At 38.6% G+C, this 22905-nt stretch overlaps 1 protein-coding gene across 3 annotated transcripts in view; it reads right to left on the bottom strand.

Annotated features, from left to right (window-relative positions):
• Nucleotides 1–22905, bottom strand: part of CUNH4orf19 (chromosome unknown C4orf19 homolog) — a 97222-nt gene that overhangs the window by 61760 nt on the left and 12557 nt on the right. Inside the window, exon 1 of one of the 3 annotated variants that reach the window (XM_063240733.1) lies at nt 9009–9029. The exons of 1 other annotated variant lie outside the window; for it this stretch is intronic. The gene's annotated coding sequence lies outside the window, so the exon portion shown is untranslated. Of the gene's footprint in view, nt 1–6818; nt 6842–9008; nt 9030–22905 lie in introns of those variants that run through there. One more of the 3 variants, XM_063240732.1, reaches the window with a different exon arrangement.

Genomic DNA, 22905 nt, shown 5'->3' with positions numbered 1-22905 from the left:
TATTACATTTATTGATTTGTGTGTGCTGAATCATCTCTGGGATGAAACCTACTTGATCATGATATGTGATCTTTTTGACAATGTGTTGCATTCTATTTGCTAATACCTTGTTGAGGATTTTTGCACCTATGTTCATTAAAGAGACTGGCCTATAGCTTTTTTTTTTTTTTTTTAAGTTGGGTCTTTATTTGGTTTTGGAATCAGTGTGATGCTGTATGGAAGCGTATTGTCACTTTCAATTTCTTTCAAGAGTCTGAGGAATATGCATGGTATAATATCTTTAAATATTTTATAGAATTCAGCAATATTGAATCCATCAGTTCCTGGGCTTGGGGGGGGGTAAATTCCTTATTATTATTTGAATTTTATTGCTTCTTACTGGTTTGTTCAGCATTTTTGTGTCTTCTTGAGTTAGCTTTGGTAATTTGTGTGAGTCTATGGATCTTTCCATTTCTCCTTAATTTTCAAGTTTATGGGGATACAGTTTTTCAAAGTTATTAACTATTTTCTGGATTTTAACAGTGTGTGCTGTGATTTCTCCTTTTTAAATTTCTAATTGCACTGCGATTGAGTGCAACTCTTTTTGTCTTGGTAAGTTTGGCTAAAACTTTATCTGCTTTATTCTTTTGAAGAACTAGCTCTTTGATTCATTGATTCTTTGTGTTTTTTTGTCTCGCTTGCATTGACTTTTGTTCTAATCTTTATGATTTCCTTCCTTAATTTCAGTTTGGGTCTCGACTGTTGTTTCTCAAGTATATTAAAGATACTTAAGAAGTTATTTATTTGAACTTCCCTTGTCTTCCTAACATAAACATTAATTGCAATAGACTTTCCCCTTCAGCTGACTGCTTTTATTTGAGTTGTACAGGAATTGCCATTAACTTCCAATGTTTAAGAATTTCCTCTCTAGCCCATTGGTTGATTCATTCTTTAGGAATGTTTTATGTTTTGGTTTTTGGTACCAGGGATTGAACTCATGACCTTTTGGTTCACCAGGCAAGTGCTTGCCCCAGTATTTGGTGCATAAATATTTAGAAGGGTTATTTCTGCTTGAAGGATTATTCTCTTAAACAGGATGTAGTGATCTTTTCTGTCTAATAAATTTTAGCTTGAAATTTATCATGTCTTGAGATTAAAACTGCTACTTGTTTTGGGAGTCCTTGTGCATAAAATATTGTTTTCCAACCTTTGATTTTTAGTCTATGAATTTGTTTGATGAGTTACCTAATGTAACATACTGAATTTTGATTTTTGATCCAGTCTTCCAATCTGTGTATTTGGAAAGTTGAGGCCATTAAACGTGAGAGATTATTATTGAGATGTGTTGATCATTTACTATCAAATTTTTTCTTTGTTGATTAGACCCTTTTCTTTTCCTGTTTTTTTTTCCTATTCATTGTCCTTGCTTGGTATTTTCATTTCATCTGGTTAACATTTTTGGTTTTGTTGTTTCTGTTTAGAATATTCTTGGATATTTTCTGGAGTGCTGGTTTAGTATTCATTTATGTTTTGGTCTTTTCCATGAAATGTCCCCCTCCCCCCCACCTATTTTGAAGGAAAGCTTTGTTTGGCATGTTTATCTGGGTTGGAAGTTATTCTTAGGGCTTGAATATTCTATTCTAAGCTCTTTTTGCCTTTAAGATTTGTGTTGGGAAGTCTGCTATAATTCTAATGGGTTTACCTTTATATGTGATTTTTTTGTTTTTCTCTGACACCTTTTAAAATTCTTGGTTTTTGTTGGCTGTCTGGCAAGTTAATAAGAATATGCTTTGGTGAGTGTTTTTCATCACAGTTGTTTGCTGTTTTGGAAGCCTCACTTGTATGTTGAGCTCTTTTCTCATATTTGAGAAATTTTCTGTTAGAATTTCTAGGAAAATATTAACAATTTCATCTGCATTATCTTCTAGCTTTTCTGTAATTCTAATTAGCCTTATCCTGGTCATCCAGTAGCTGCTGGATGGCCTTTTTTCTTTTTCTCTGTCTTTGTTACTCTGGGAGTTTCTTCAATATTTCTTAATTTATCATTTTGTCCTCAATTTCAGAGACTCTATGTTCACATTGGTCATTTCTGCAATGAATAAATTTTATATTGTTATTTAATTTCAGGTATTTAATTTCCGGTTCAGATATCTTTTTGAGTATATCTTTGGCAAATTTGTCACTCATATTTGAACTCTTCTGGTCAGCTTTTTCATGTATTTTTTTAAAAACTTATTTCCCTTGAGTCTACTTTGGGGCATTTTGAGTGATATTTCTGTGAAATTCTGGCTCATTTCCTCTTTGAACTCCTCTAGTGTCTTCATTTCTTCTTTAACCTCTTCAAAGAGTTCTACTACATGACATGTGCTTTCTTTTCTATTTCTGTCCCTTGATCTGCCCTCAGAGAGCTGGCAGACCTTGGGGGTCTTCTACTGCTTGCTTTTCCATGATGCATTTGGGTTTATTGTGACCCTAAAAACTCAGATATTGGCACAGAGAGAGGGTCAATTATCAGCCATCACTCTGTTACCTTGGCTATAACAGTAAATTCAATAACAACAATGGCATCGAATATCAACTGGATGTTGATAAGTCCGAGATAGTGAAGATAATCAGCCACTCATTTAATGACTGAAAGTCCTTCAGACCACAAACTTTTGCTAGATGTGGATGTCTGGATATCCTACATATGGTGACAAAGCTCGAATATGTGGCACCAGTAAACTAAATGCCTTCTTCTTCTGGACCAGCCCCTTAGACTATTACACACTCCAGACCTGACTTCTCATAATGGCACACAGACCCTGTAAGCTTTGTAGTCTGATTCTGTGCTTTCCAGGGGATCACAGGAGATCTATATTTATTCTCATCCTCTCCAGGCCTATCTTCTAGGGCTGTCACTCACCTGATTTCTGGGGTAGGCACCACTAGTTTAGAAGAGAAACTATCTCCTTGGGTGTTGGTCTCTTCTTCAGTCAGGTCAGTCTACTGGTTGTTACCTCTGTTGTCCTGTACTGTGGAGATCCCAGGAGCAGGAGTTTTGTCCGTTAAGGCAGCATATATGGTCCTGGGTCTTAATAGACCACAGATGGGTACCATTTTAATAGACCATCATGGGTACCACATGGCTGGGGACATGTGGTTTAAGGAATGCTGCTTTTCATCTATTCTTAAGGTAGTTTATAAATGACTTGTGGTGGTTTATTTCTTCATCATTTACATCATATTTCCCTCTCAGTAGATTTTGTCTTTCAGGGACAAAAGACAGAAGATTATAAGATCTTCATTACCTGGTACAATACCACGGACAAGGCAGATATGAATAAATGATTGTGAAGTATGATGATTTGAATTTTTCTAAAATTCAGGTTGAAATTTAATTGCCTCTGTAACAGTATTAAAGGTTTTAGGGTAAAGGCCACTGGGATTTCAGTGGGTTCTTACAATAGCACTTTGGCTTCCTTGGCATCTTCTTGTTCCCACCCTCTCTTTTGTGCTCTTCCTCAACCATAATGGCCTCACCAGTGCTGGCACATCAGCATTGGAATTTTCAGCATCTAAACTGTGAGAAATACGTTCCTTTCCTCTTTGACTACCTGCTCTGTGGTATTCTGTTATAGCAGCAGAGAACGGACAATGAAAAGGAAAATATCTAAAATGATCATTAAACTAAAATGCTAAGAAATGGGGTTAAGGAAAATTAATGTTCACGGATGCATTAGCTTATGATAAACAATTTAAAAATATAATAGAATACTGTAACTCACTTCTATTTATGTTATAAAATTACATATTCTTGGGGCTTTGTTTGCATGCATATATATTATATATGTACATATATTAAACAACATTACCATTTAAATATGTATTGGAACATCAGACAAAGACAATGGATTAAACACAGTCATTAATTTTAGCCTCCTTGTTAATCTTATTAAAAGTAGGATATATATTAAGTGGACATATACACAATATAATAAAGCAGTACCTCAGTTCATGAATGCTTGTTTTCACAAACAAGTTGGTTTGTGAACAGAAGTGTTTGGCAAAATTTTGCTTCTGTTTGTGACCTCCATATTAGTGACAAACATGTCTGTGGTCATCTTCTTCACACAAACATGAATGTGGAATCCCACAATCATGGAACAAATTAAGTTCATGAACCGAGGTACCATCACCTACTTCACAGAACTAGAGGAGCTAACAACAGCATTCTGGAAGGCAGGAAGCAAGTGGATGAGTAAAGAGTGTCTACTCAGCGGCCCCGAGAAAGCTTAACCAGCACTGTCAGGGAATCAATTTCCAGTAACAGAGGTCCTCAAAGGCTCTGGGATTGGCTACAGCGGTGAGGCTGAGACTTGAATGGGGAGATTTGAATAAGAAGCAGTTGAGTCACTTCTGCTTCCCTAGCTTCAAGCACTTGGGTGACCATAACCCTCCACCTCAGCAGGAGCCTAGGAGTATACTTTGTGGTTAGGGACAAATCAATTTTCTGAATTGATACACCAGCTAATGATGAAGGTGGATTCTATATAAAGCAAGGACGAATAAGAAAACATTCACGCAGCATACTATGATTGCTTTTATCTGTCCCTTACCTGTGGCTCCCAAATACTGGCAGCTAGGTGCTTTCCTCCAGGCAAGAGTTTGGAAGAGCCTTCTTAGGAGTCTGACCAACCTAGGAGAAAATCGCTAAGAACCCCCCTGGATGTTTCCTAACAACTGGCTCAGCCAGTTTGCTAAGACACTTTCCTCATCAGAGGCTACGTCCACCGTCCCTAAGTTGATCAGGGCCTTGGATCTCATCTCTGTTCTCTACCCTTCCCTCTGAGCAGAACACCATAAATCACCAAGCAGCTGAGAAAAATGCAAAACAGCTTGGAAAGAGAAGAACTATGGAAGAAAAGGAAAACATCAAATAGTATTTAAAACTCAGGGATAAAAGAAATATAGACCTCCTGTCTGTGTTCGTTTTATGAAACAAGAAAATGATGTCATACTGTGAGCAAGTAGACAATGGGGCAATGTTTTCAAATTTTGAAGACAGAAAAGAGTGAAAATGATTCCAAATGTAGAATTCTTTGTGTAATCACTCCTTCAATCAAGTAAGAAGGTAGACTAGAGACATTTCCAGACAGTTGAGTACTGAAATATATTTTCCCTCCATATATTGTTCTTAGGAAGCTAACAGCGGATGTGCTCCACAAGGATAAAACAAGAAGAAAGGAAAACATGATGCCAAGATATGAACATCCATCTAAAGCTCAAGTTGACATTTAGTTTTCATTATAAAGGTATTAAAAGATGAGACCTATAAGAAATAATTAGGTCATGAGAGCTTTGCCCTCATTGTGGATTAATGTTTTTATTGTAAGACTGAGTTATCACAGAAGTGGATTTGTTACGAATCTGAGTTTGGCCCAGTTGTCCTCTGTCTCATACCTGCTTGATTGTCCCTCTTTTATGTCACAACAGAGCAGACACTCTCACCCTGTGCTGTGGCCATGCTCCTGGACTTCCAGTATCCAAAACCATGAGCCCAAAAACCTATTGCTTGTAAATTAACCAGTCTCAGTTATTCTGTATTGCAGCACAAATGAACTAAGACACAGGAGGTCTAAAAATAGAAGCTTCAGTACAAGGAGAGGTGAGAAGATGTCAGGATAACCAAGCATGGAGACAAGCAGTCCTGATTGGCAGGTCAGAAGCATGCTCCTGATAGGACTAAGAAGACACACGATGGGAAAACGAGAGACTCACTGAATATCTTGAGAGACTACTTAGACAAGTATTTCAGTGTTTTGAATGAAAGGTAAGTGCACTTTCACAAGCACACGCGGGCTTGGCAACAAACACCTGTAGTCCCAGCCCCTGGAGAAGCTGAGCTGGGAAGATCTCTGCAGCCTGTGAACTGAGACCAGACTGAGCAATATAATGAGAGTAGTCTCAAAAAGAGAGGGAGGGAGGTAGAGAGAGACGGGAGGGAATACACAAGAAAAACAGAGACAAAAAACAAAGGAAATTGAAAATTACTAACTCCAGGATGTTAAGTTGTGCTGGAAAGACAACGAATTTAGGATATGTCCCATATCTGAATATCATCAATATTCATAAAAACATGAATAATATAGATTATTTTTCTAATCAAAATCGAGATACAACTGCATTGCATGAATGGGAATCCATCTAGTGTGGATAAGGAGATGAACTAAATCCTTATCTTCCACGGGAAAAGTTAGTGTTTCAGACAAACAAACAAAAAGTTAGGAGAGAGCAATACAGACTCAGTGTTAAGGTAACAGTGTTAGGGGCCAGGTGAGGAGTTTAAAGTGGTGTCTTTGGGGAAGGGAATGGGTGGCAGAGGAGTTGGAGACTTCTCTGCCTTAAAAATCTTGTTAAAATGTGTAAACTTGTAACACGATGCAGTGTAGATGACTACCAATATGCACAGTATACGTTCTAGTACATACCTATGGTCGACTTCTAAAAAATGACTTAAAGTACAATAGTTTAAATAGACCTAAAGGTTCAGACAGAGCTAAATAGTTTAGATAGAGCTAAGGAAAAGGCTTTATCAAAATAGAATCTATGACCTTGGTAAACAATTTTGGGGAAGCTCACTGTCCTTTTTTACAGATTGAGAGACTTCCACTAGACATTTTATAATGGTCCCTGCCCACCGCTTGTCTATGTTTCTGGTATGTTTTTGTACCTGTAGTTTTGAGCATAAACACAGAAACTGAGAGAATCCTCTAATTATTTCAGTGGCTAAAATGTAATAGAAAAGTCACAATCTAATGCTTTGGAGTGGAGGAGACTAAGGCAACAAGACCAGTTACCAGTTTGTTGGAACCCCCCGCGGCTGCATTTCTTCTGTCCTCCTGTGTCTGTACTACAGGAGGCACCAGAAGAGACCAAAGTTCCCTGCTGTTTAAACTCTGGCCTGTGATGTCAGGCAGTGCTGATCTAAAAGTTAATATTTATCCATCTCAGTGAGTTAAGTTCTGCTTGAGAACATGTGACAGAGAAAAAGTACTCTAAATGGTGGGAAGGTTTGCTGTAAAGTCACTGCTAATCTTGGTAGCACAGGCCAAGTCTTGGTACAAGTCATTAGGACATGCCAAGCGATAATGAGAAGGGTCTTTAATAACACCATACTAGAACAGAGGTGAGGAGGAGCTCAGGATTAGGAGAAAAATGAAGGTTTCCCAGTTTAGATCTTCCACTATTTAACTACCTTTGTGACTTTGGGTAGGTCACTTAATCTATGCCTGGGTTTCCTCATCCACAAATTGAGAATAGTAATATTCATTCCATATGAGCTATGAGAATGAACTCATGTTAATACCTGAAAAGCAGTGTGCGTGGATCTTTGATCTGCTCTTTCTGTAAGAAGGTACAAAAAACATTAGACTCACAGTGCCTTTGGGTGGATTCATGACATTCTGTCCTTCCATGCTTTCTTTTTTAAAGTTATGTATTAAAGTATGGTATTACAAAGGATAGGACATATAAGAGGAGAGAATTTTCCCATAACAGAGTTGGTCTAGTTAACCTCAAAAGGTTAAGGGACATACTGTGCCACTGACTATCGTAATCCCATTTGGTTTAATCTCAGTTAATGTTTTGGATCTGACACTGAAGCTTTCCTGTGCTTGTCAGATTTATCTGGCACTCTGGATGCACTGGAAAAGCTTGTGTATGGGTGTCAAATCATGGAGTCCCACACTTTAGGGACACATTGCCACTCATTGTTTTTTGTTTTTGTTTTTATCCCAGATTCTCAACAATATCTGGCACACAGAGAAGGCGCTCGATGAATGTTGAAGTTTAAAATGGAAAGATACATTGATGGACTACTTAGAGTTCTCTAAGCAGACCTCATAGTCACTTACAATTCTCCTATCCAAGAACGTAGTCTTTATTTCATTCATTTTATTTTTCTTTTTTTGCAGTACTGGTGACTGAACTCCCGTTTTTACTGAGCTGCATCCTCAAGTCTTCATATTTTTCTTTTGAGACAAGACTCACTAAGTTGCTTAGGCTGGCTTGAGCTTGCAATCTTCCTGCCTCAAGCTGCTGGAGCGCATTTTTCTATTTATACTAAAATGTTTATAGTTAAACCATGATATTACCTGCCACCAAATCACAGTATAATTTACATTTGAAAAAAATAAAAGACTATCATTGTAGAGATTTTAAGTATTGAGCTATTTTACTCCAAAATCCCATAAAACAAAATTTAAACAAAAACATAATACACTTTCCCCTCCACCTGAAGAGATCATAGTGTATAAGAGAATTTAGAAAGAAAAAATATGGACTAATAAATGGCTTTTATTTTTTAATGTGAAATCAATCAATTTATCTATCCATCTATCTATCTTTGGTGAAACATTCATTCAAGTCCTTTGCTCATTTTTAAATCAGTTTTTTTTTTTTTTGGTTACTGAGTTGTAGGCATTCCTAATGTTAACCCCTAGTCAGATTTATGGTTTTCAAATATTTCTTCCACTTCATGCTTTGTCTTTTCATTTTGTTTACTACGAGGAAGCTTTGGTATGATGCAATCCTACTTGCTATTTGCTTTTGTCGCTTGTCCTAACATCTTCAAGGTGCTTGGCTGTGTTGGTAGGAGAAAGTTGGAGAGAAGGGAGGAGTTGAAGGCCGAGGAAAGAGACAAGATAGTCATTTGAACAAAGTCTACTAGCAGGTACCACAGGAAGAGATGGCAAAGGATTGAACGTCAGCCAGATGGGAGAGGAATATTGTGAAATGTGCCCCACGTTTTCATCCATCTTTCCCAGAATTGCTTGGGTTTCCACACTGACTGAGATAATCACATGCAAGAATGAGGGAAGGAGGTGTTACAGCGGGCACATTTTGCTTACCACCTTGTGTGGACCCACACAGTCTTTAGTTTTGTTCAGAGGACACCTAGAGCCATTCAGTGGTAATTTTGGGTCTATTCAGATCCAACAGGCATGGTGTGACTCTAGGGCTTCCATTTGTATAGTTTAAAAACCAACCTCAGCTAAGATGGTGTCCTTCAGTAGCAGAGATTATTTCCAGCTTCCCTCCTTTCTGATTAGGTAAATGGAAGCAGCTCATCTGTTAGAGAACGTGAGAGTATGTTAGTTATCATGCCTGCTATTTCAGCCCTTCCAAGGATATGATAACTATTTTAGCTCTATATTAAATTATTCAATTTTATTAGATTAACTGATGGGATTTCATTTTGTTTGAAATAGCTAATTACTGTAAAGCAACAGACCCTGCGAGTGAGGGACATGTATGCATTCTTGTAGCAGGAGGAAGGAAGACAGGATAAGCACAGACAATTTATATGTCAATAGCATGCTTCCTGACTATGTGACAAGATTGTCTCCAGACACTTCCAGATACTCCTGGGGGCCAGGTTTGATGCTGAGAATCAGTACTGTAAAGTCGTGCTGAGAATGGAAGGTGACTGGAGTTGAGATCCGATTAGAAAAGAGAAGTTTAAATTGGGTGCAGTGAAGGACAACAGAGAGAAACGCCTTTGGCTGACCAATGTGGGACGAACTGCAATGAACTGTAAACAGCAGTTCAGGAAAAGAGAGGAGCTTCTTGAGTCCTTTTACTCCTGAACATACCTGATGAAAACTATTCAAAGGATGGACAGTCTGGTATTAATAGTATGTTTGCTTCACAAATGAGACAGACTAAATATTGGAAATCTAGTTTCCAGGGTGTGTTTCTCCCATCAATTCATGGCCAACTTATCCTAACATATTGGGTGAGACTTGGCCCTTTGGGAACCCCACTTCTTCCAAGAACGAGGGAAAGAAGAACATTTAGAACCTAAAAATAACTATTATGTCCCCATGTTTTTTTACTGTGTGTAAAAATAACAAAAACAAAAACAAATCAGGGCTTGAGTTGATTTCAGAGTCACTTGTCCAAGAAAATCTGAGTCCAGTAGGTTTGGACAAGAAGGATATGGAGCAATCCTGTGATCTAACAATAAAACTCCTACATATTTACCCTAGAAAAGGAGAAAAAAATGTGTATACACATAAGAGTGTTATATGTTATTTATAATAGCTCTAAGCTAGAAATAGCAATCTAATGTCCATGAATGATATAAAATGCTGTGGTGTACTCATATGATGAAACAGTACTGAGCAATAAAAAAAAAGAATGCACTACAGACACACACAACAGCATGGATGAGTCTCAAAAACACCCTGAATAAAATTAGCTGCCTTATACAAAAGAGATCACATCTACATAGAATTCATTTATATGAAGTTTTTAATAGGCTAAATTAATGTATGCACATTTGAAAAAGGTAGAGGAGTGACTGACTCATTAGCAACAAGAATTACCTGGGAAGGGGTACGAGATATTTTTCTCGGGTGCTGATAACACTGTCTACGTATCTTGATGGAGATATGGGTTACACTGTGTAAGTATACTTACCAAATGGTACACTTAGATTTATGAATTTCACCGTAGGTAAACTATACCACAGAAGGCGGGGGAAAAACAAAAGGGAGCAGATAAAAGAAAAAAGAAAGAAGGTAACTGTAGATAAAGATTACACCCAGAGCTAATACAACACATTTAAAAGTGTTTAGGGTGAAATGAACTGATTGCTACAACATATTCAGAAACATATTTTTTTTTTTAAAAAAGGTGGATCAATGGATGGAGGGATGGCTAGATGTATAGAACTGTAAACATGTAACCCAATAAAATACTGTATAGGAAATGTTACTTGTAAAGTCTAGTCGGGGTATGGCTCACACTTAAAACATTTAGCCTTTCTGTAGCTCGGAACTATTCAGACTAAAAGTAGCTGAGTGTGAAGGTTATTTTTTTTTTTTTTTTTTTGCCTTTTCGAAGTATTCTATTAATTTTTAGGGAAAGGCACTCCACAACAGGTAAAGTATTGCATGTGGGCCTTGCTCTGTTTTAGTATATAGATCACAGAAATATCATACTTCTAATCTCCATTTCAGTATCACCCCCAAGAGAACCCCACTTATGCACATATGGAATATGCTAGGCACTACATGCAAAGAAAGTAAGCGTTGTACAGAAAATATGAGCTGCCATCATTGTTTAATGCAAATCTCCAGGATGAGCTATATTTTCAAAATTTAGATGGGCAGAAACTAGAACAAATGAATGTCCCCAAGGAGGTAACAACTTTGATGGTAACTCTGATAGAATTTACCAATCCAATGATATGAATGTATGAGGATAGTGTGTGGGTATGTATGCACATGTATTCTTGCGTGTTTTAAGGCTTTGTGTGTGTGGTACTGCTGATTGAATACAAGCCCTTGACACTGAGTTACCCTCCAGGATTTCTTTTTAATTTTAAATTTTTTTAGACTCATGAGACAAGGTCTCACTAAATCACTAGGGTGCTCACCCTGGGCTTGGATTTGCAATCCTCCTGCCTCAGTGCTACACAGTGCGAGGACTGCTGGCGTGCATCACCACACCTGGCTATGTAAATATATTTTAGAAAGAGGATACACACTAAAAGTCACACAAAGGAACAATAACTTTAATCCTGTTTTGACACAGAGAAGAACTTTGTTCTTTTTCCCCTTTTCCAAGCTCATATTTGATGCAATGTGATACTGCCACTTGGCCCAGGAGTGTGACCAGGAGTGTGACCAGGAGTGTGACCAGGGCTGCTTGGAGTTTGGCATTTCCAGCTCTCTTGTGGCTTTTCTTTCTCAATACGTCGCTGACCCAGGTTAGGTGTTTGACAGGCTACATTCTTCCTTGTGTGGTCTATGCATTTCTTGCACAGCAGAATGATTAGACGTCTTAGAATGTCCATTAATAAGCGGTTTCAATGACGCTTTCTGGATTATATTTCCCCGAAGGCTGCTTGGTGGCATGCTTGGGGTTAGTTTGCTTTTGAGTGCAACTAGTAAACAATGTAATTACCAGGCTGTGTGAGAAGAGAGCAGGAAAAATATTTCCACCTCTATCTAACAGCAGGAATCAGAGGCTTTGAACTGCAATTTGCATTGATAAAATGCTACAGTGCCGATGTGGTAGCACTACAAAGAATATGAATCTTGCCAACATCTCTTATCGTCGCTCAGTATGTGTGGAAGAGTAATTCCGGGGCCCCCTATGGGTACCACAACCCCATAGATGCTCCATTCTTTTAAAATAAAATGGTACAGTTGTAACATGTAACTTCTGCCCATTCTGCCTGAAATTATCCCTAGATAACCTATAATGGCTATTACAGTGGAAATGTATGTAAATAGTTACATTATATTTTTAGTGAATAATGACAAGAAAAAGTCTATTCATGTTTAAGAGATGAAACTTTAAAATATTCAATCTACATTTGGTTGAATCCATGGATGCAGAGGGATGATCACACTAAGAAACAGGTACTAAGTATGCCTGAATGAAGACATATCAGTGACCTCTGAACTTGATTGTGTGTCATAGCTGGAGGCCATAATTCAGGAAACAGTGCCTAGGTACTGCCTATTTACAGAGAGAACCAAACTAACCCCTTGTTGAGTATGTCAGGGAAGTCTGTGTACTTTCTTTCATTTTGATGAATTCTTGTCTGTCTGCAGGACAGGACATTGGTTTGGGCCTCATTTAGGACTTAATTCCGCTACAGAGGTTGTGATGACATTTAAAAGCTTCATTGAAACGAGAAACCTGTGAGATCTGAAGGTGACTCTGGGGGCCTGGTGGAGAACACTGAATAGGCAGAAGCATCAACACAAAATATTCATTTCTTGGGTGGGTTTTATGAATTATTGATAAATAGTCCATATTGCTTTGATGACTTGTTATGTCTTAGTTTGGGCTTCAATAACAAAGTTTCATAAAATGAATGATTTACAAATAACAATGACAACAACAACATGTATTTCTACAGTAATGATGACTGGGAAGTCAAAGATCAAAGTGTCAGCAGATTTGCTGTCTGGTGAAGGTTCTGCTCTATTTCGTAGACTGTCCTCCTACGACAGAAGAGACCGGCTGGTTCTCTGGTATCTTGTCTCCAAGGGTACTGACCTCAATCACAAGGGCTCCATCCAAGACATCATCACCTTCCAAATACCACGAACTCAACGTGTGAACAATGGGGAGCTGCAAGCACTGAGATTCCAGCACTGCCTTACCAACTCAGTGGTCCTGGCATGAATGATGTCTTGCTTTAACATGAACAGAGCATTTTGATTTTACTTTTAAAGACAGGATGCTCTATCAACACTTATTCTACCAGGATAAGAAACATAAGAGTGGAATGACTTTGCTTTCTTGGCAGAGAGAATTCAAATTTATACCGTGTTCCCATGCTTCTCATGAATTTTACAGCCAACACAGAGGAGAGCTGGCTGCCCAGACACTGGGCCCTTCTCACCAGGAGCAGGCAGACTGGCACCCACCTGGGCTGGTACTCTTTTGATTTAAGGTGAAATCCTTGTTTCATCTCGTTAGAATAAAAATACAGAAGCAATCTGCTTCGTGCACTCCCATCTTCACGTCTGATGAATGGAACTGGGGTTGATCATGATTGCGCTTGCTTCTTCCTTTTACTATAATGGTGGGGTAGAGGTTTACTAATTAGAAGCTTTTGTAATAGAAATCTTCCCACAGCATGTACTGTGATTCACCAGGAAGGATGCTAAGGACAGAAGCATTTTAGGGTGACTCTCCATGACACAGGACTACAGGACGTGCAGGTGGCATGGCGTGTGATGGTGACATGAGTTCTAGATAAGAAGTTTTTGCATTTGGGAATGTTATAGGCTGAATTTATAACTTGAGTCTCCTACCCCCAGTTCCTGAGTGCCATGGTTTGAATATGGTTTGTTACCTCCTGAAACTTACACTGGCATTTAATTGTGAGGAACTAAGAGGTTGGAGATTATCTGACTATGGTGTTTAGAGGTGGGGTGTCTGGGAAGTGACTAGGATTAGATAAAATTAATGAATGGAACCCCCATGATTGAATACTGGTGGCTCTAAGAAGAGAGATTTAAAAAATACATGTGTATGTTCTCTCTCTTTCTCTCTCTCTCACACACACACACGATCCCTATTTCTTATCATAGGTTGCCTTTTGATGTCCTAGGACTTTGCTGGCAAGAATCAGACATAGCTCCTCAATCTTCGACTGTGAGCCAAAATAAACCTCTTCCCTTATGACTTTCCAAGTCTGTGTTATTGTGCTACATGCATCAGAGAACAGACTAACACCCTGAGAATGTGACTGCATTTGAAGACAGAGCAGGTAAAGAGGTAATGGCAGGTAAAAAGGCTGTAAGCCTAGGTCCTAACCCCAGGAGGAACCCTTATAAAAGAGGTTCAGACACGGACAGCATATAACAGGGCCCCACACCGTGAAGGTGCAGCTGGACAGAGGCCTCGAGAGAGACCCCACCCTGCATCTTGATCTTGAGCTTCCGGCCTCCAGAACGGTGAGAAGATAAATTTCTGTCACTTGAATCCTATTATATTTTGTTCTGGTAGCTCTTGAAGATTATCACAGGGGTCTAAAAAAATGTGACTTTTGCAAATGTTCAGAATAAAAAGGTCCTTTTAGGTAACTCAGAGTTGTCTGACATTATGCTCCCAGAAAGTAACTGTTACCAGAAAAAAACAGAAAGAGGGACTCTAAGTTTATATAAACCTGCAAAGTGCTAGATTAGATAGTAACCTGGTTTCTTCTTCAGCACATTTAACGTGCTGATGTACACATTATTTCTATAGCTCATAGAGTCTGGAATCATCTTTGACACCTTCCTTTCCCTAACTTTTAATTTTGAATCCACTGCCAACTGCTAAATGTTTCTTAAATCAGTTTGTGTCTATCTGTGCCTCCATCAAAACCGGAGTATACCACACTGCCTGGCATTTTTATTATCTAAATGCATCATGAATTAGCTCACTTCTGCCTGATGAACCTGCCCATGTATTCTGAGTCTGTCTCCTGCACAGTCCATCATAAAGCTTTTGGGTACATCTACACATATTTATTGAGAGTTCTCCAGTCAGTTCCCCCAACACAGATGGAATAAGTATTTTTCCAAGCACGGGTCTGACTATGCTAGCCTCCTGTTTTAAAAAGACATTCATTAGCTTCCCATTGGTCCTAAAACAGGAAGACAAAATTTCAATTTTTTTGTTTATGCTTATTTTGAATCATCTTCCTTTCTGGGCTTCAGTATCCTAAGTCCACTTTTAGACTCACATAGCTTTGGACCTGCCACCTCAGGGCCTTTGCTCATGACATGCCTGCTGCCTGGATAAGTTTTCCTACTTTTCTCAGAGAACTGTCCTTTATTTTTCTTATTGGGTCAAATCCTTTTGTTACTGATTCTCTTGTCACTAGTGAAAATTTGCATTTGTGTGATTATTTGGTTAATGTCTGAATCCAACACTTCTAAACAAAATATTCTGAGTTTATAGAACATCTTTTGTGGAATACTCCATTTGTTTATTGAGATTTAGGGAGACCATCACTGGGACACAATGTAAAGAACTTTTCACAAAGAATGCAAGCAGGATTAAAAGGAAAGGTTTGGGATTCTCAGGAATATTCAGGTACATTTGCTATACTCACCCTTTGAAATGAATCATCTCTATCAGCAGTGCAATATAAAAAGGATATGATATTGGTCCTAAATTTGGAAGATTAACTAGGTTATTTCACTCTTTTAACCTTTTGATTTTGAAAGTTTTTTAATATAAGGAGTGGCCACTACCTTAATCAACCTGTTCATGGTTTCATTATGTCCTGAAAGGGCTGTTGTGCAGGTGTGACTCTTCTGCTTTACTCTGGGTCTGTGTCATTCTGATCCTACCTTCAGAGAAATGTAAGACTACATAATTAGATCACGAATGTCTGGACTTCAAGAAGAAAGGCTAGCTGTGCCTACCACCAAGTAACTAACCAAAATGTAGTTAGGGTTTAAATTTAAACAGGGTTCCATGGGAAAGGGAAAGAAAAATACTTATAGGAGACACTTGAAAGGTAAGAAAGTGAGACACTTTCACTTGAATGAATTTTAAGCAAACACACACACACACACACACACACACACACACACACACACACACAAACACCAGGAGAGCTGACGGAGGAGGAGACAGAAGGCAGTGAGACAGTTCAGAGGTGAGATTGCTTCTATCACATTTCCTTATGCAAACGGGTGCCCTATGAACAACCACACATCTTATCAATTAATTCCCTTGCCATAAAGATCAACTCAGGAAACACTTTTGTAAGACAAATTATAAACTGGCACTTTCATTTTACCAAAGGAGTGTAAGGAGTCCAAATGCTTATCTAAGAGCTGGACAACTAGAGCCAGAGGCAGTATTTGTTCATTTCAAGGCCAATCCGAGTTTGGTGGACTTAAACCAAATAACGAATTTTTTCCTACTAAAGAACAGGATACTCTATTCACTTGCTGTATCAGATCAGACCCACACGGAGACCCCACCCTGGGTGTGTGCGGGATTTGGGCTCGGTGATCTGGGCAGCGTTTCTTTCTGATCCTATTACTTCCGAAAGGCTACATACAGGCCCAGAGAAATTGGAACTAGGTAAACAGTGAATAAGATCACAGCCTAATACAAATGTCAGCAACATATGAAGGAAAGAAAAACACACAAAGGGTGAGGCCGGATGTGAAGACTACTACGGGTAGTAAAAAGACAGTGTGACAGGGGAATGCCTTTAAAATAATATAAATGAGACTACATTTGGACACCACCTGACCTTCAGAAGACTGGAAATCGCCTTTATCAAGATGAGAACTTCAGGCCTAAGACATCATGTCAGATTGGCTCTGCAGAGAGGAAGTTCATACATGTCCTTGGCATGAGAATTTGGTCTCTATAACCTAAGTACTAAATCAGATTTTCCAAGCTGGAGAGAAGCCAGGGAGGGATATTGCTCTCAGATCACAGGATTACTTGTGTTCTTGAATTTGAACTCACAGTTTTCTTGATTTTTTACCAATAAAGATATATTAATTTTATATTCAGAAAAAAAAGAACCAATAAACAAGCAGAAATCAGAGTTGAAGTTTCCCATTTTTACACATGGGAAAACTTCTGCTTGAGGCAAAGAGGATTCTCAAATAAAGGCCTCCTAGCCAGCAATATCTAGGGATGTCAGAGCACTTCTATGATGGGGTAATTAACAGAAATCTATGTATGGACCTACTGACTGAAAACACATAAGCTTAGAAGGTTAGTGAAGTTACTCAGAAGTCTGTCACTTTTTTAAATGATTGCATTGGGATATATGCCTTATAACTGACTCATTTAAAGTATGTAATTTCACGGTTTTTGTACATAGAGAATTGTAAAATTATCACCTCAGTCAATTTTAGAACATTTTCATCACTATCCAAAGAATCCCCATAACATCAGCTTTAATCATCAAGTCCCAACTTCTCTATTCTCTCCAGCTCTAGACAATCAGCAATCTACTTATTTCTGTTTGCCTATTTTGGATCTTTCATGTCACATACAATGTGGTCTTCTGTGCCTGATTTATTTAGTGTGATATTTCCAGGGTTTACCTATGTTGTAGTACGCATTAGTTTCCCACTTTTAAAATTGCTAATAGTCTAACTGTACAGATGGATTTTAGTTCCCCATTCATCAGTCAGTAAGTGTTTGGGTTGTTTCCACTTTTGGCTCTTATGAATAATGCTGCTATGAGAACTAACTAGTATACAAGGTTTTACATGGATGTAGATCTTTTTTTTGGAATATTTATCTCCTAGAAAAATTATCAGATAATATAGTATATCTGCATTTAAGCTCTTAAGGAACTGCTAGACTATCTTTCAAAGTGAAAGCACCATTAACATTCTCAGCAGAGGTGTGAGAGGGTTACAATGTTTCCACTCACATACCAACACTAATTATTGCCATCATTTTGATTATAGCCACCCTAATCGGTGGCTATCATGCAGTAGTACACTTCATTATTTTTAATTCATATTTAAAAATTTTTTTCTAATTACAGAAGTTAACATATAGCTACACTGATTTGATTCCCAGATTTTTGGTAAAAAGAAACATGATGCATATATCAGAATGATTATTATCTCCATTTTACAGAGAAATGGAAGCTCACAGAGTTAGGAAGCTCGAACACTGGAATGTGAATCCAGAGAATATAAACACTTGTGCTTTTGACCACAGTCTTAATCTGTGTCTTAGTTACTTTCTTGTCACCAGGACAGACTACCTGACACCCACAATTTAAAGGAAGAAAGGTCTATTTTGACTCAGTTTGTAGAGGCATCAGTCTGTAGTTGGCTGGTTCCAAGGCAGGGAAGATGGCATGGCTGCAGGAAGGATGGGGGGGGGGGGCGGAGGAGACAGAAGGAGGGGCAGGGGGAGAGAGAGGTCGAGGGATGAAGAAAGGAGGGAGACATACCATTCCAGACCACGCCCCCAGTGATCTAGCTCCTCTAACCATACTTCACCTCCCAACATGACATTTAGCTATAAACTCATCAGTATATTAATTCACTGATTAATGCCATGTCCCCATGATCCATGTATCTCCCCAAAGCCATATATATGAACACATGAGATTTTGAGGGCCATACAGATATAAATCATAACTGCCTGCATCAGCAATGTGATGTGAATGCACTAACACACAAAGAACAGATGATATAGTTCAAGGTATTTGAGCTTTAAGAATTTAATATGCATCTAATAATGAGGAAGAGACTGAAGAATATTATAACAATAGGTAACATATTATCTGTTGAGAGATTAAGGAACAGAGACACATGATTTCTGTGAAGTTGCAGTAACTTAAAGTCCTGAAATTAAGTAGTCCGTATCTGATTTATGACTTTACATACATTCTAGTTTTTATCTTCTTTGGAATATACAAACATTAGCTGTCCTTGGGGTATGTATGGTGTTACATAGAGTGGAAACGTGCTCAATGCATTTTTGTTTTGGTCTCAGCACATTCAAGAACAAAGCCAATTTCTCGCAAAGCAGTGTACATGAATTAGGTTTTGTGATGATTTTTCACTATATAAAAGGTAATTGATCCCTTTTGCTTGTAATTCCTTGATTGAGGAAAAACTGTTTTGCAATAATTGGATTTTCGCTACAAGCAAATCTGGAAATTCCTCATGCTCTTGTTAAGTATTATTAGTAAAAAGTTCTTCCTCACTGGATCCCCTTCCTAGAAATCTAATCTGTGGCACTGCATGTATAGCTCTTAGATCTTTAGCTAGACTTACTCTAGCATTCAAATTTGCATATGTGGCCCAATTAAACAGAGGAGTGCAAAGAACTGAGCTAATTCATAGGTATTGCTAAAAGCGATACATTTTTGTTTGTAATTGCCTGAACAGAAACTAAACAGAAGTTCCTGGAACTTTAAGAATCTTAGAAGACACAAGCTAGTTTTAAGCAGGTCAGAGTTAATTTGGAAATGTAAACTACAGAGAAGGATGCTCATTATTCTAAAAATGTTTATTTTGGGCAAAGGACCCTTGTTATCTCAACCTTTAGCTTGCATTAGGTAGAGTGCATTTGAAGGGCTCATTCTTCAGTGTGCTGGGGGAGGTGGGGAACGTCTGTGGGGGGTGGATATGGCAAAGATACGACTTCCAGTTTTACTACTTTATTGATTTTGTGCTGGGCTTGAAGCACTCAGCAGAAAAAAGGAGCATTGTTTCTATGAACTGTACAAAGGAGAAGGAAGAAGGAAATCTTAGAAGGACGATTTCTCAATTTTATTTCTTGAAAGACGTTCCGTGGTTGTATTTCTTCCAAAGCCAAACTTTTGTGTTCCGCTTGACTGAAATGTATTCTTTGTGGTCTAGCAGTACATGAAACTGTTGAGAAGGAATCTTCCTAAACCACTGGTGGATCACACAGGAAATTCAGGAGAGCTGACTCTGCTGATGTACCTTTGTCAAGGGACAGTATTGATCTTTGAAATGATTAAGCTTTGATATTTTGGGTTGCCTGAAAATGTGAAGTAAGGTGTTTTGTAAGGAAACAAAAATAAATCAGCTACATTTTTGTAATCATTCTAGTTTCTCAGTATCTCTTGCTCTTCAAAGTTATACTTTCAGTCAGTGAAAATTTAATGAGCAAGCTATTCCTTTGAGGTGAGCCAGGTACCCTAAAGGGATTAAAAATGGGGCTCTGGAGCCACTGGGCTCTAGACTGAGTTTCACTTCTGTCGCAGAGTTTGTCAACTTGAGTAACTGGCCTAACCCTCCTGAATTCACTCCTTAATGTGTACAAAGCACCTAGAATGCCTGGCACACAGTAGTTGCTTGATGGATGTTAGTTATGCCTGCTTTCTGGACAAATGGAACTTTAGGCATGAGCATGATAATGGGGTCTCCCATTCATCCTACTCGTCATGTCTGTTTACTTGGGCTCCATCTTTATCTACTAAGATTCTGAGTACTTACTGCTGTTGAGGAGAATCAATGAAAGAAAGTCAAGCCGCAGCCCTTGCCCTTGAGGGGAAGAAATATTTGATGAAGGTATCCACTGAATAACAGAAAGACAGCAAAGCCATGGGGCTGGAGTGGGAGCAGTGAAGGGTGCCTTTCCAGGTGAGCTGAGTCTGATGGAGTTTAGGGACATGCAGGATGGATTTGGCATGAGGAAGCCATTTTCAATGGATCTGTGACTGCAGGACAGGAGGGGGCTGAAGACAGGCAGGTGGCTACTTGTGCTTGAGCCATGAGTAGTACATGCACCTGGACTCTGCAAGAGGTGGGTTAGGGATCTAAGAAAGTGGAAACAAGGGCAAGCACCTGCTTGGCGAGCACAAGGTCTTGAGTTCGATTCCTGGTACCAAAAAATTCGATTCCTGTCATCCAATCACATATATTGTTAGCAATCACAAGACTAATCATGTTAATGAGTTATCTTAAAAATTATAAATATATGAAATATTAGACTTTTTCAAAATTTATCTGAGTATAAATCTTTGAGTTTTATTTAGTCCATAAAATTTACACTTGAGTTTAAATTTTCCCAAAATTAAAGTTTTCCCATAAAATTTGGGGTTATTTGCTTAGTGCATTTTTAGCAGAGGTTAACCTGGGATTCAGGATTTAATTTTCTCTGTATCTAACTGCTTTAATGGGGACTTTGTACCTTACAAGGGTTCAGCCTTGTTCCTATGTCCCTAAGATTCAAATTACTAATTCTGAGATCATCTCCGATTGTGCAGCCTTGCATACATTGCTTTGCCAGCTGATCTGAATCAATGCATCCAGGCGCCATTAACCCTACTCAGTCCTTCGTATGTCTTTCGTTGCATAGAGAGTTACAGTGCTGAGATAGGTCGTTTAAGTCTTTGGATTAGATTCCAAGTCATGAAAACCTCAGGGTCAGACTTGCTAATAAGTAGTGGAGAGAGAAACAGGGACAAAATAATTTTGTCCTAATAACTGGTCCAAAAAGTGGAAGAATACCCAGGAAGAAGAAATGAAATAGCGTAACGAGTCAAAAGGAAGGAGAGAGAATTTCCAAGGGCAAGCCACGGGAACATGCACATGATGAAACATAAAAAGGCAGTAGGTATGGACGGTAAAGGAGTGAAAAGGACAAATGTCTGCGACATTTTCATGGCACAATGTGGACAGAAACTGAGCAGCTACATATTAAGAGCGAACTGGAAGTGCAGAATTGTAAGTTGCAGTTTAAAGCAACAATAATCCAAGAATTCTGCAAACCTTTTAAATACATTTTTACTAAGGGGAAGGAGTAAAGGAAAGGGAGAGTTATGGAAATGGTACCCCAAAGGCTCAAAAAAAGATTTTGTACTTGTATTTTAATTAAAAAGAAAAGCGCGTTTACTGCAAAAAGAACATAAATTTACTCTGTATTCTATTTTAATTAAAAGAATAGAGACGCGTGCATTCACTGAGTGTTGACTTCCTGTGTTATTGTCCTTGGAGGTTACAGATGCAGGACAGGGACAGAATCAGTGGGTGAAGGACACATTCTCCCAGAGGATGGGGGAATCCTAAAAGCATCCATGAGAAACGATTCTGAAAGGAAAAGGAACCCCATTTTTCTGAGAATAGAGAATAAAGAAGAGATTGATACATAGGTAGATAGCTTGCCAACAGGGCAAAGTCCCCTCACTGTCCCCTGTGTCTGCCAGGGACAGCTTGGGTCGCAGACAGGTTCAGAAAAGGTCCTCAGGAATGGTCCTGGAATTTCCCAGCAAGGAGGCAGTTTACACTGATCAGAGATCAGAGGGGAAGTCCTAGATGCTTCTGTTCAACTCTGATTCCCAGTTAAAGAGATCAGGCACAGAAAAACTGCTAGTATTTCTGGCTCTCGGAACAGGTCTTTTGGCTCTCACAGATCTGCCCCTTCCTTTTACGAAAAAAGTACATATAGCCAAATTTCTTTACCTGTTTTCCTGGCCAAGTTTTCTTCATTTTTCTGCTTTTAGCGTGTTAGCACGCCACTTTCTCTGAGAAGTCTTCCGTGCTTCTCCCGTTTTTTTTTTAGGTCTCCAGGACTCCTAAATGCTGGAACAATCCCTTTGATCATTGCTCTACAGTTTAAATTCCATTTATATTTCAGGATTGATGTTCTTCTTTCCCAGTGGCTATTCTGAGCCATACTAGGTAGACAGGGATTTTTTTAACTTCTGTATCCTGGTCAGCATCAAGCAGCACGTCCAGCATGTAATTAGTGGTCAATAAACAAACACAGTGTATGCATTTATATAGACTGTTAAGTCAATATCCAGAGGCTATATCCATATTTTGCATTCCTATAAAATGAACTATAGTATAAGCTAACAAAACAAACTGAAACTTAATTTAGGAAGGTGTTTTGTTTTTGTTTTTGGTAACAAATGATTGGTCCTCAGCCAATCAAAGA

This window comes from Cavia porcellus, unplaced genomic scaffold (assembly GCF_034190915.1).
Source record: "Cavia porcellus strain 051 isolate PalLab524CR breed Dunkin Hartley unplaced genomic scaffold, mCavPor4.1 scaffold_30, whole genome shotgun sequence".
In the NCBI taxonomy this organism is placed as follows: Eukaryota; Metazoa; Chordata; class Mammalia; order Rodentia; family Caviidae; genus Cavia; species Cavia porcellus.
The sequence above is the reverse complement of the archived record's forward strand: the minus strand, read 5'-3'. Positions and strand labels throughout refer to the sequence as shown.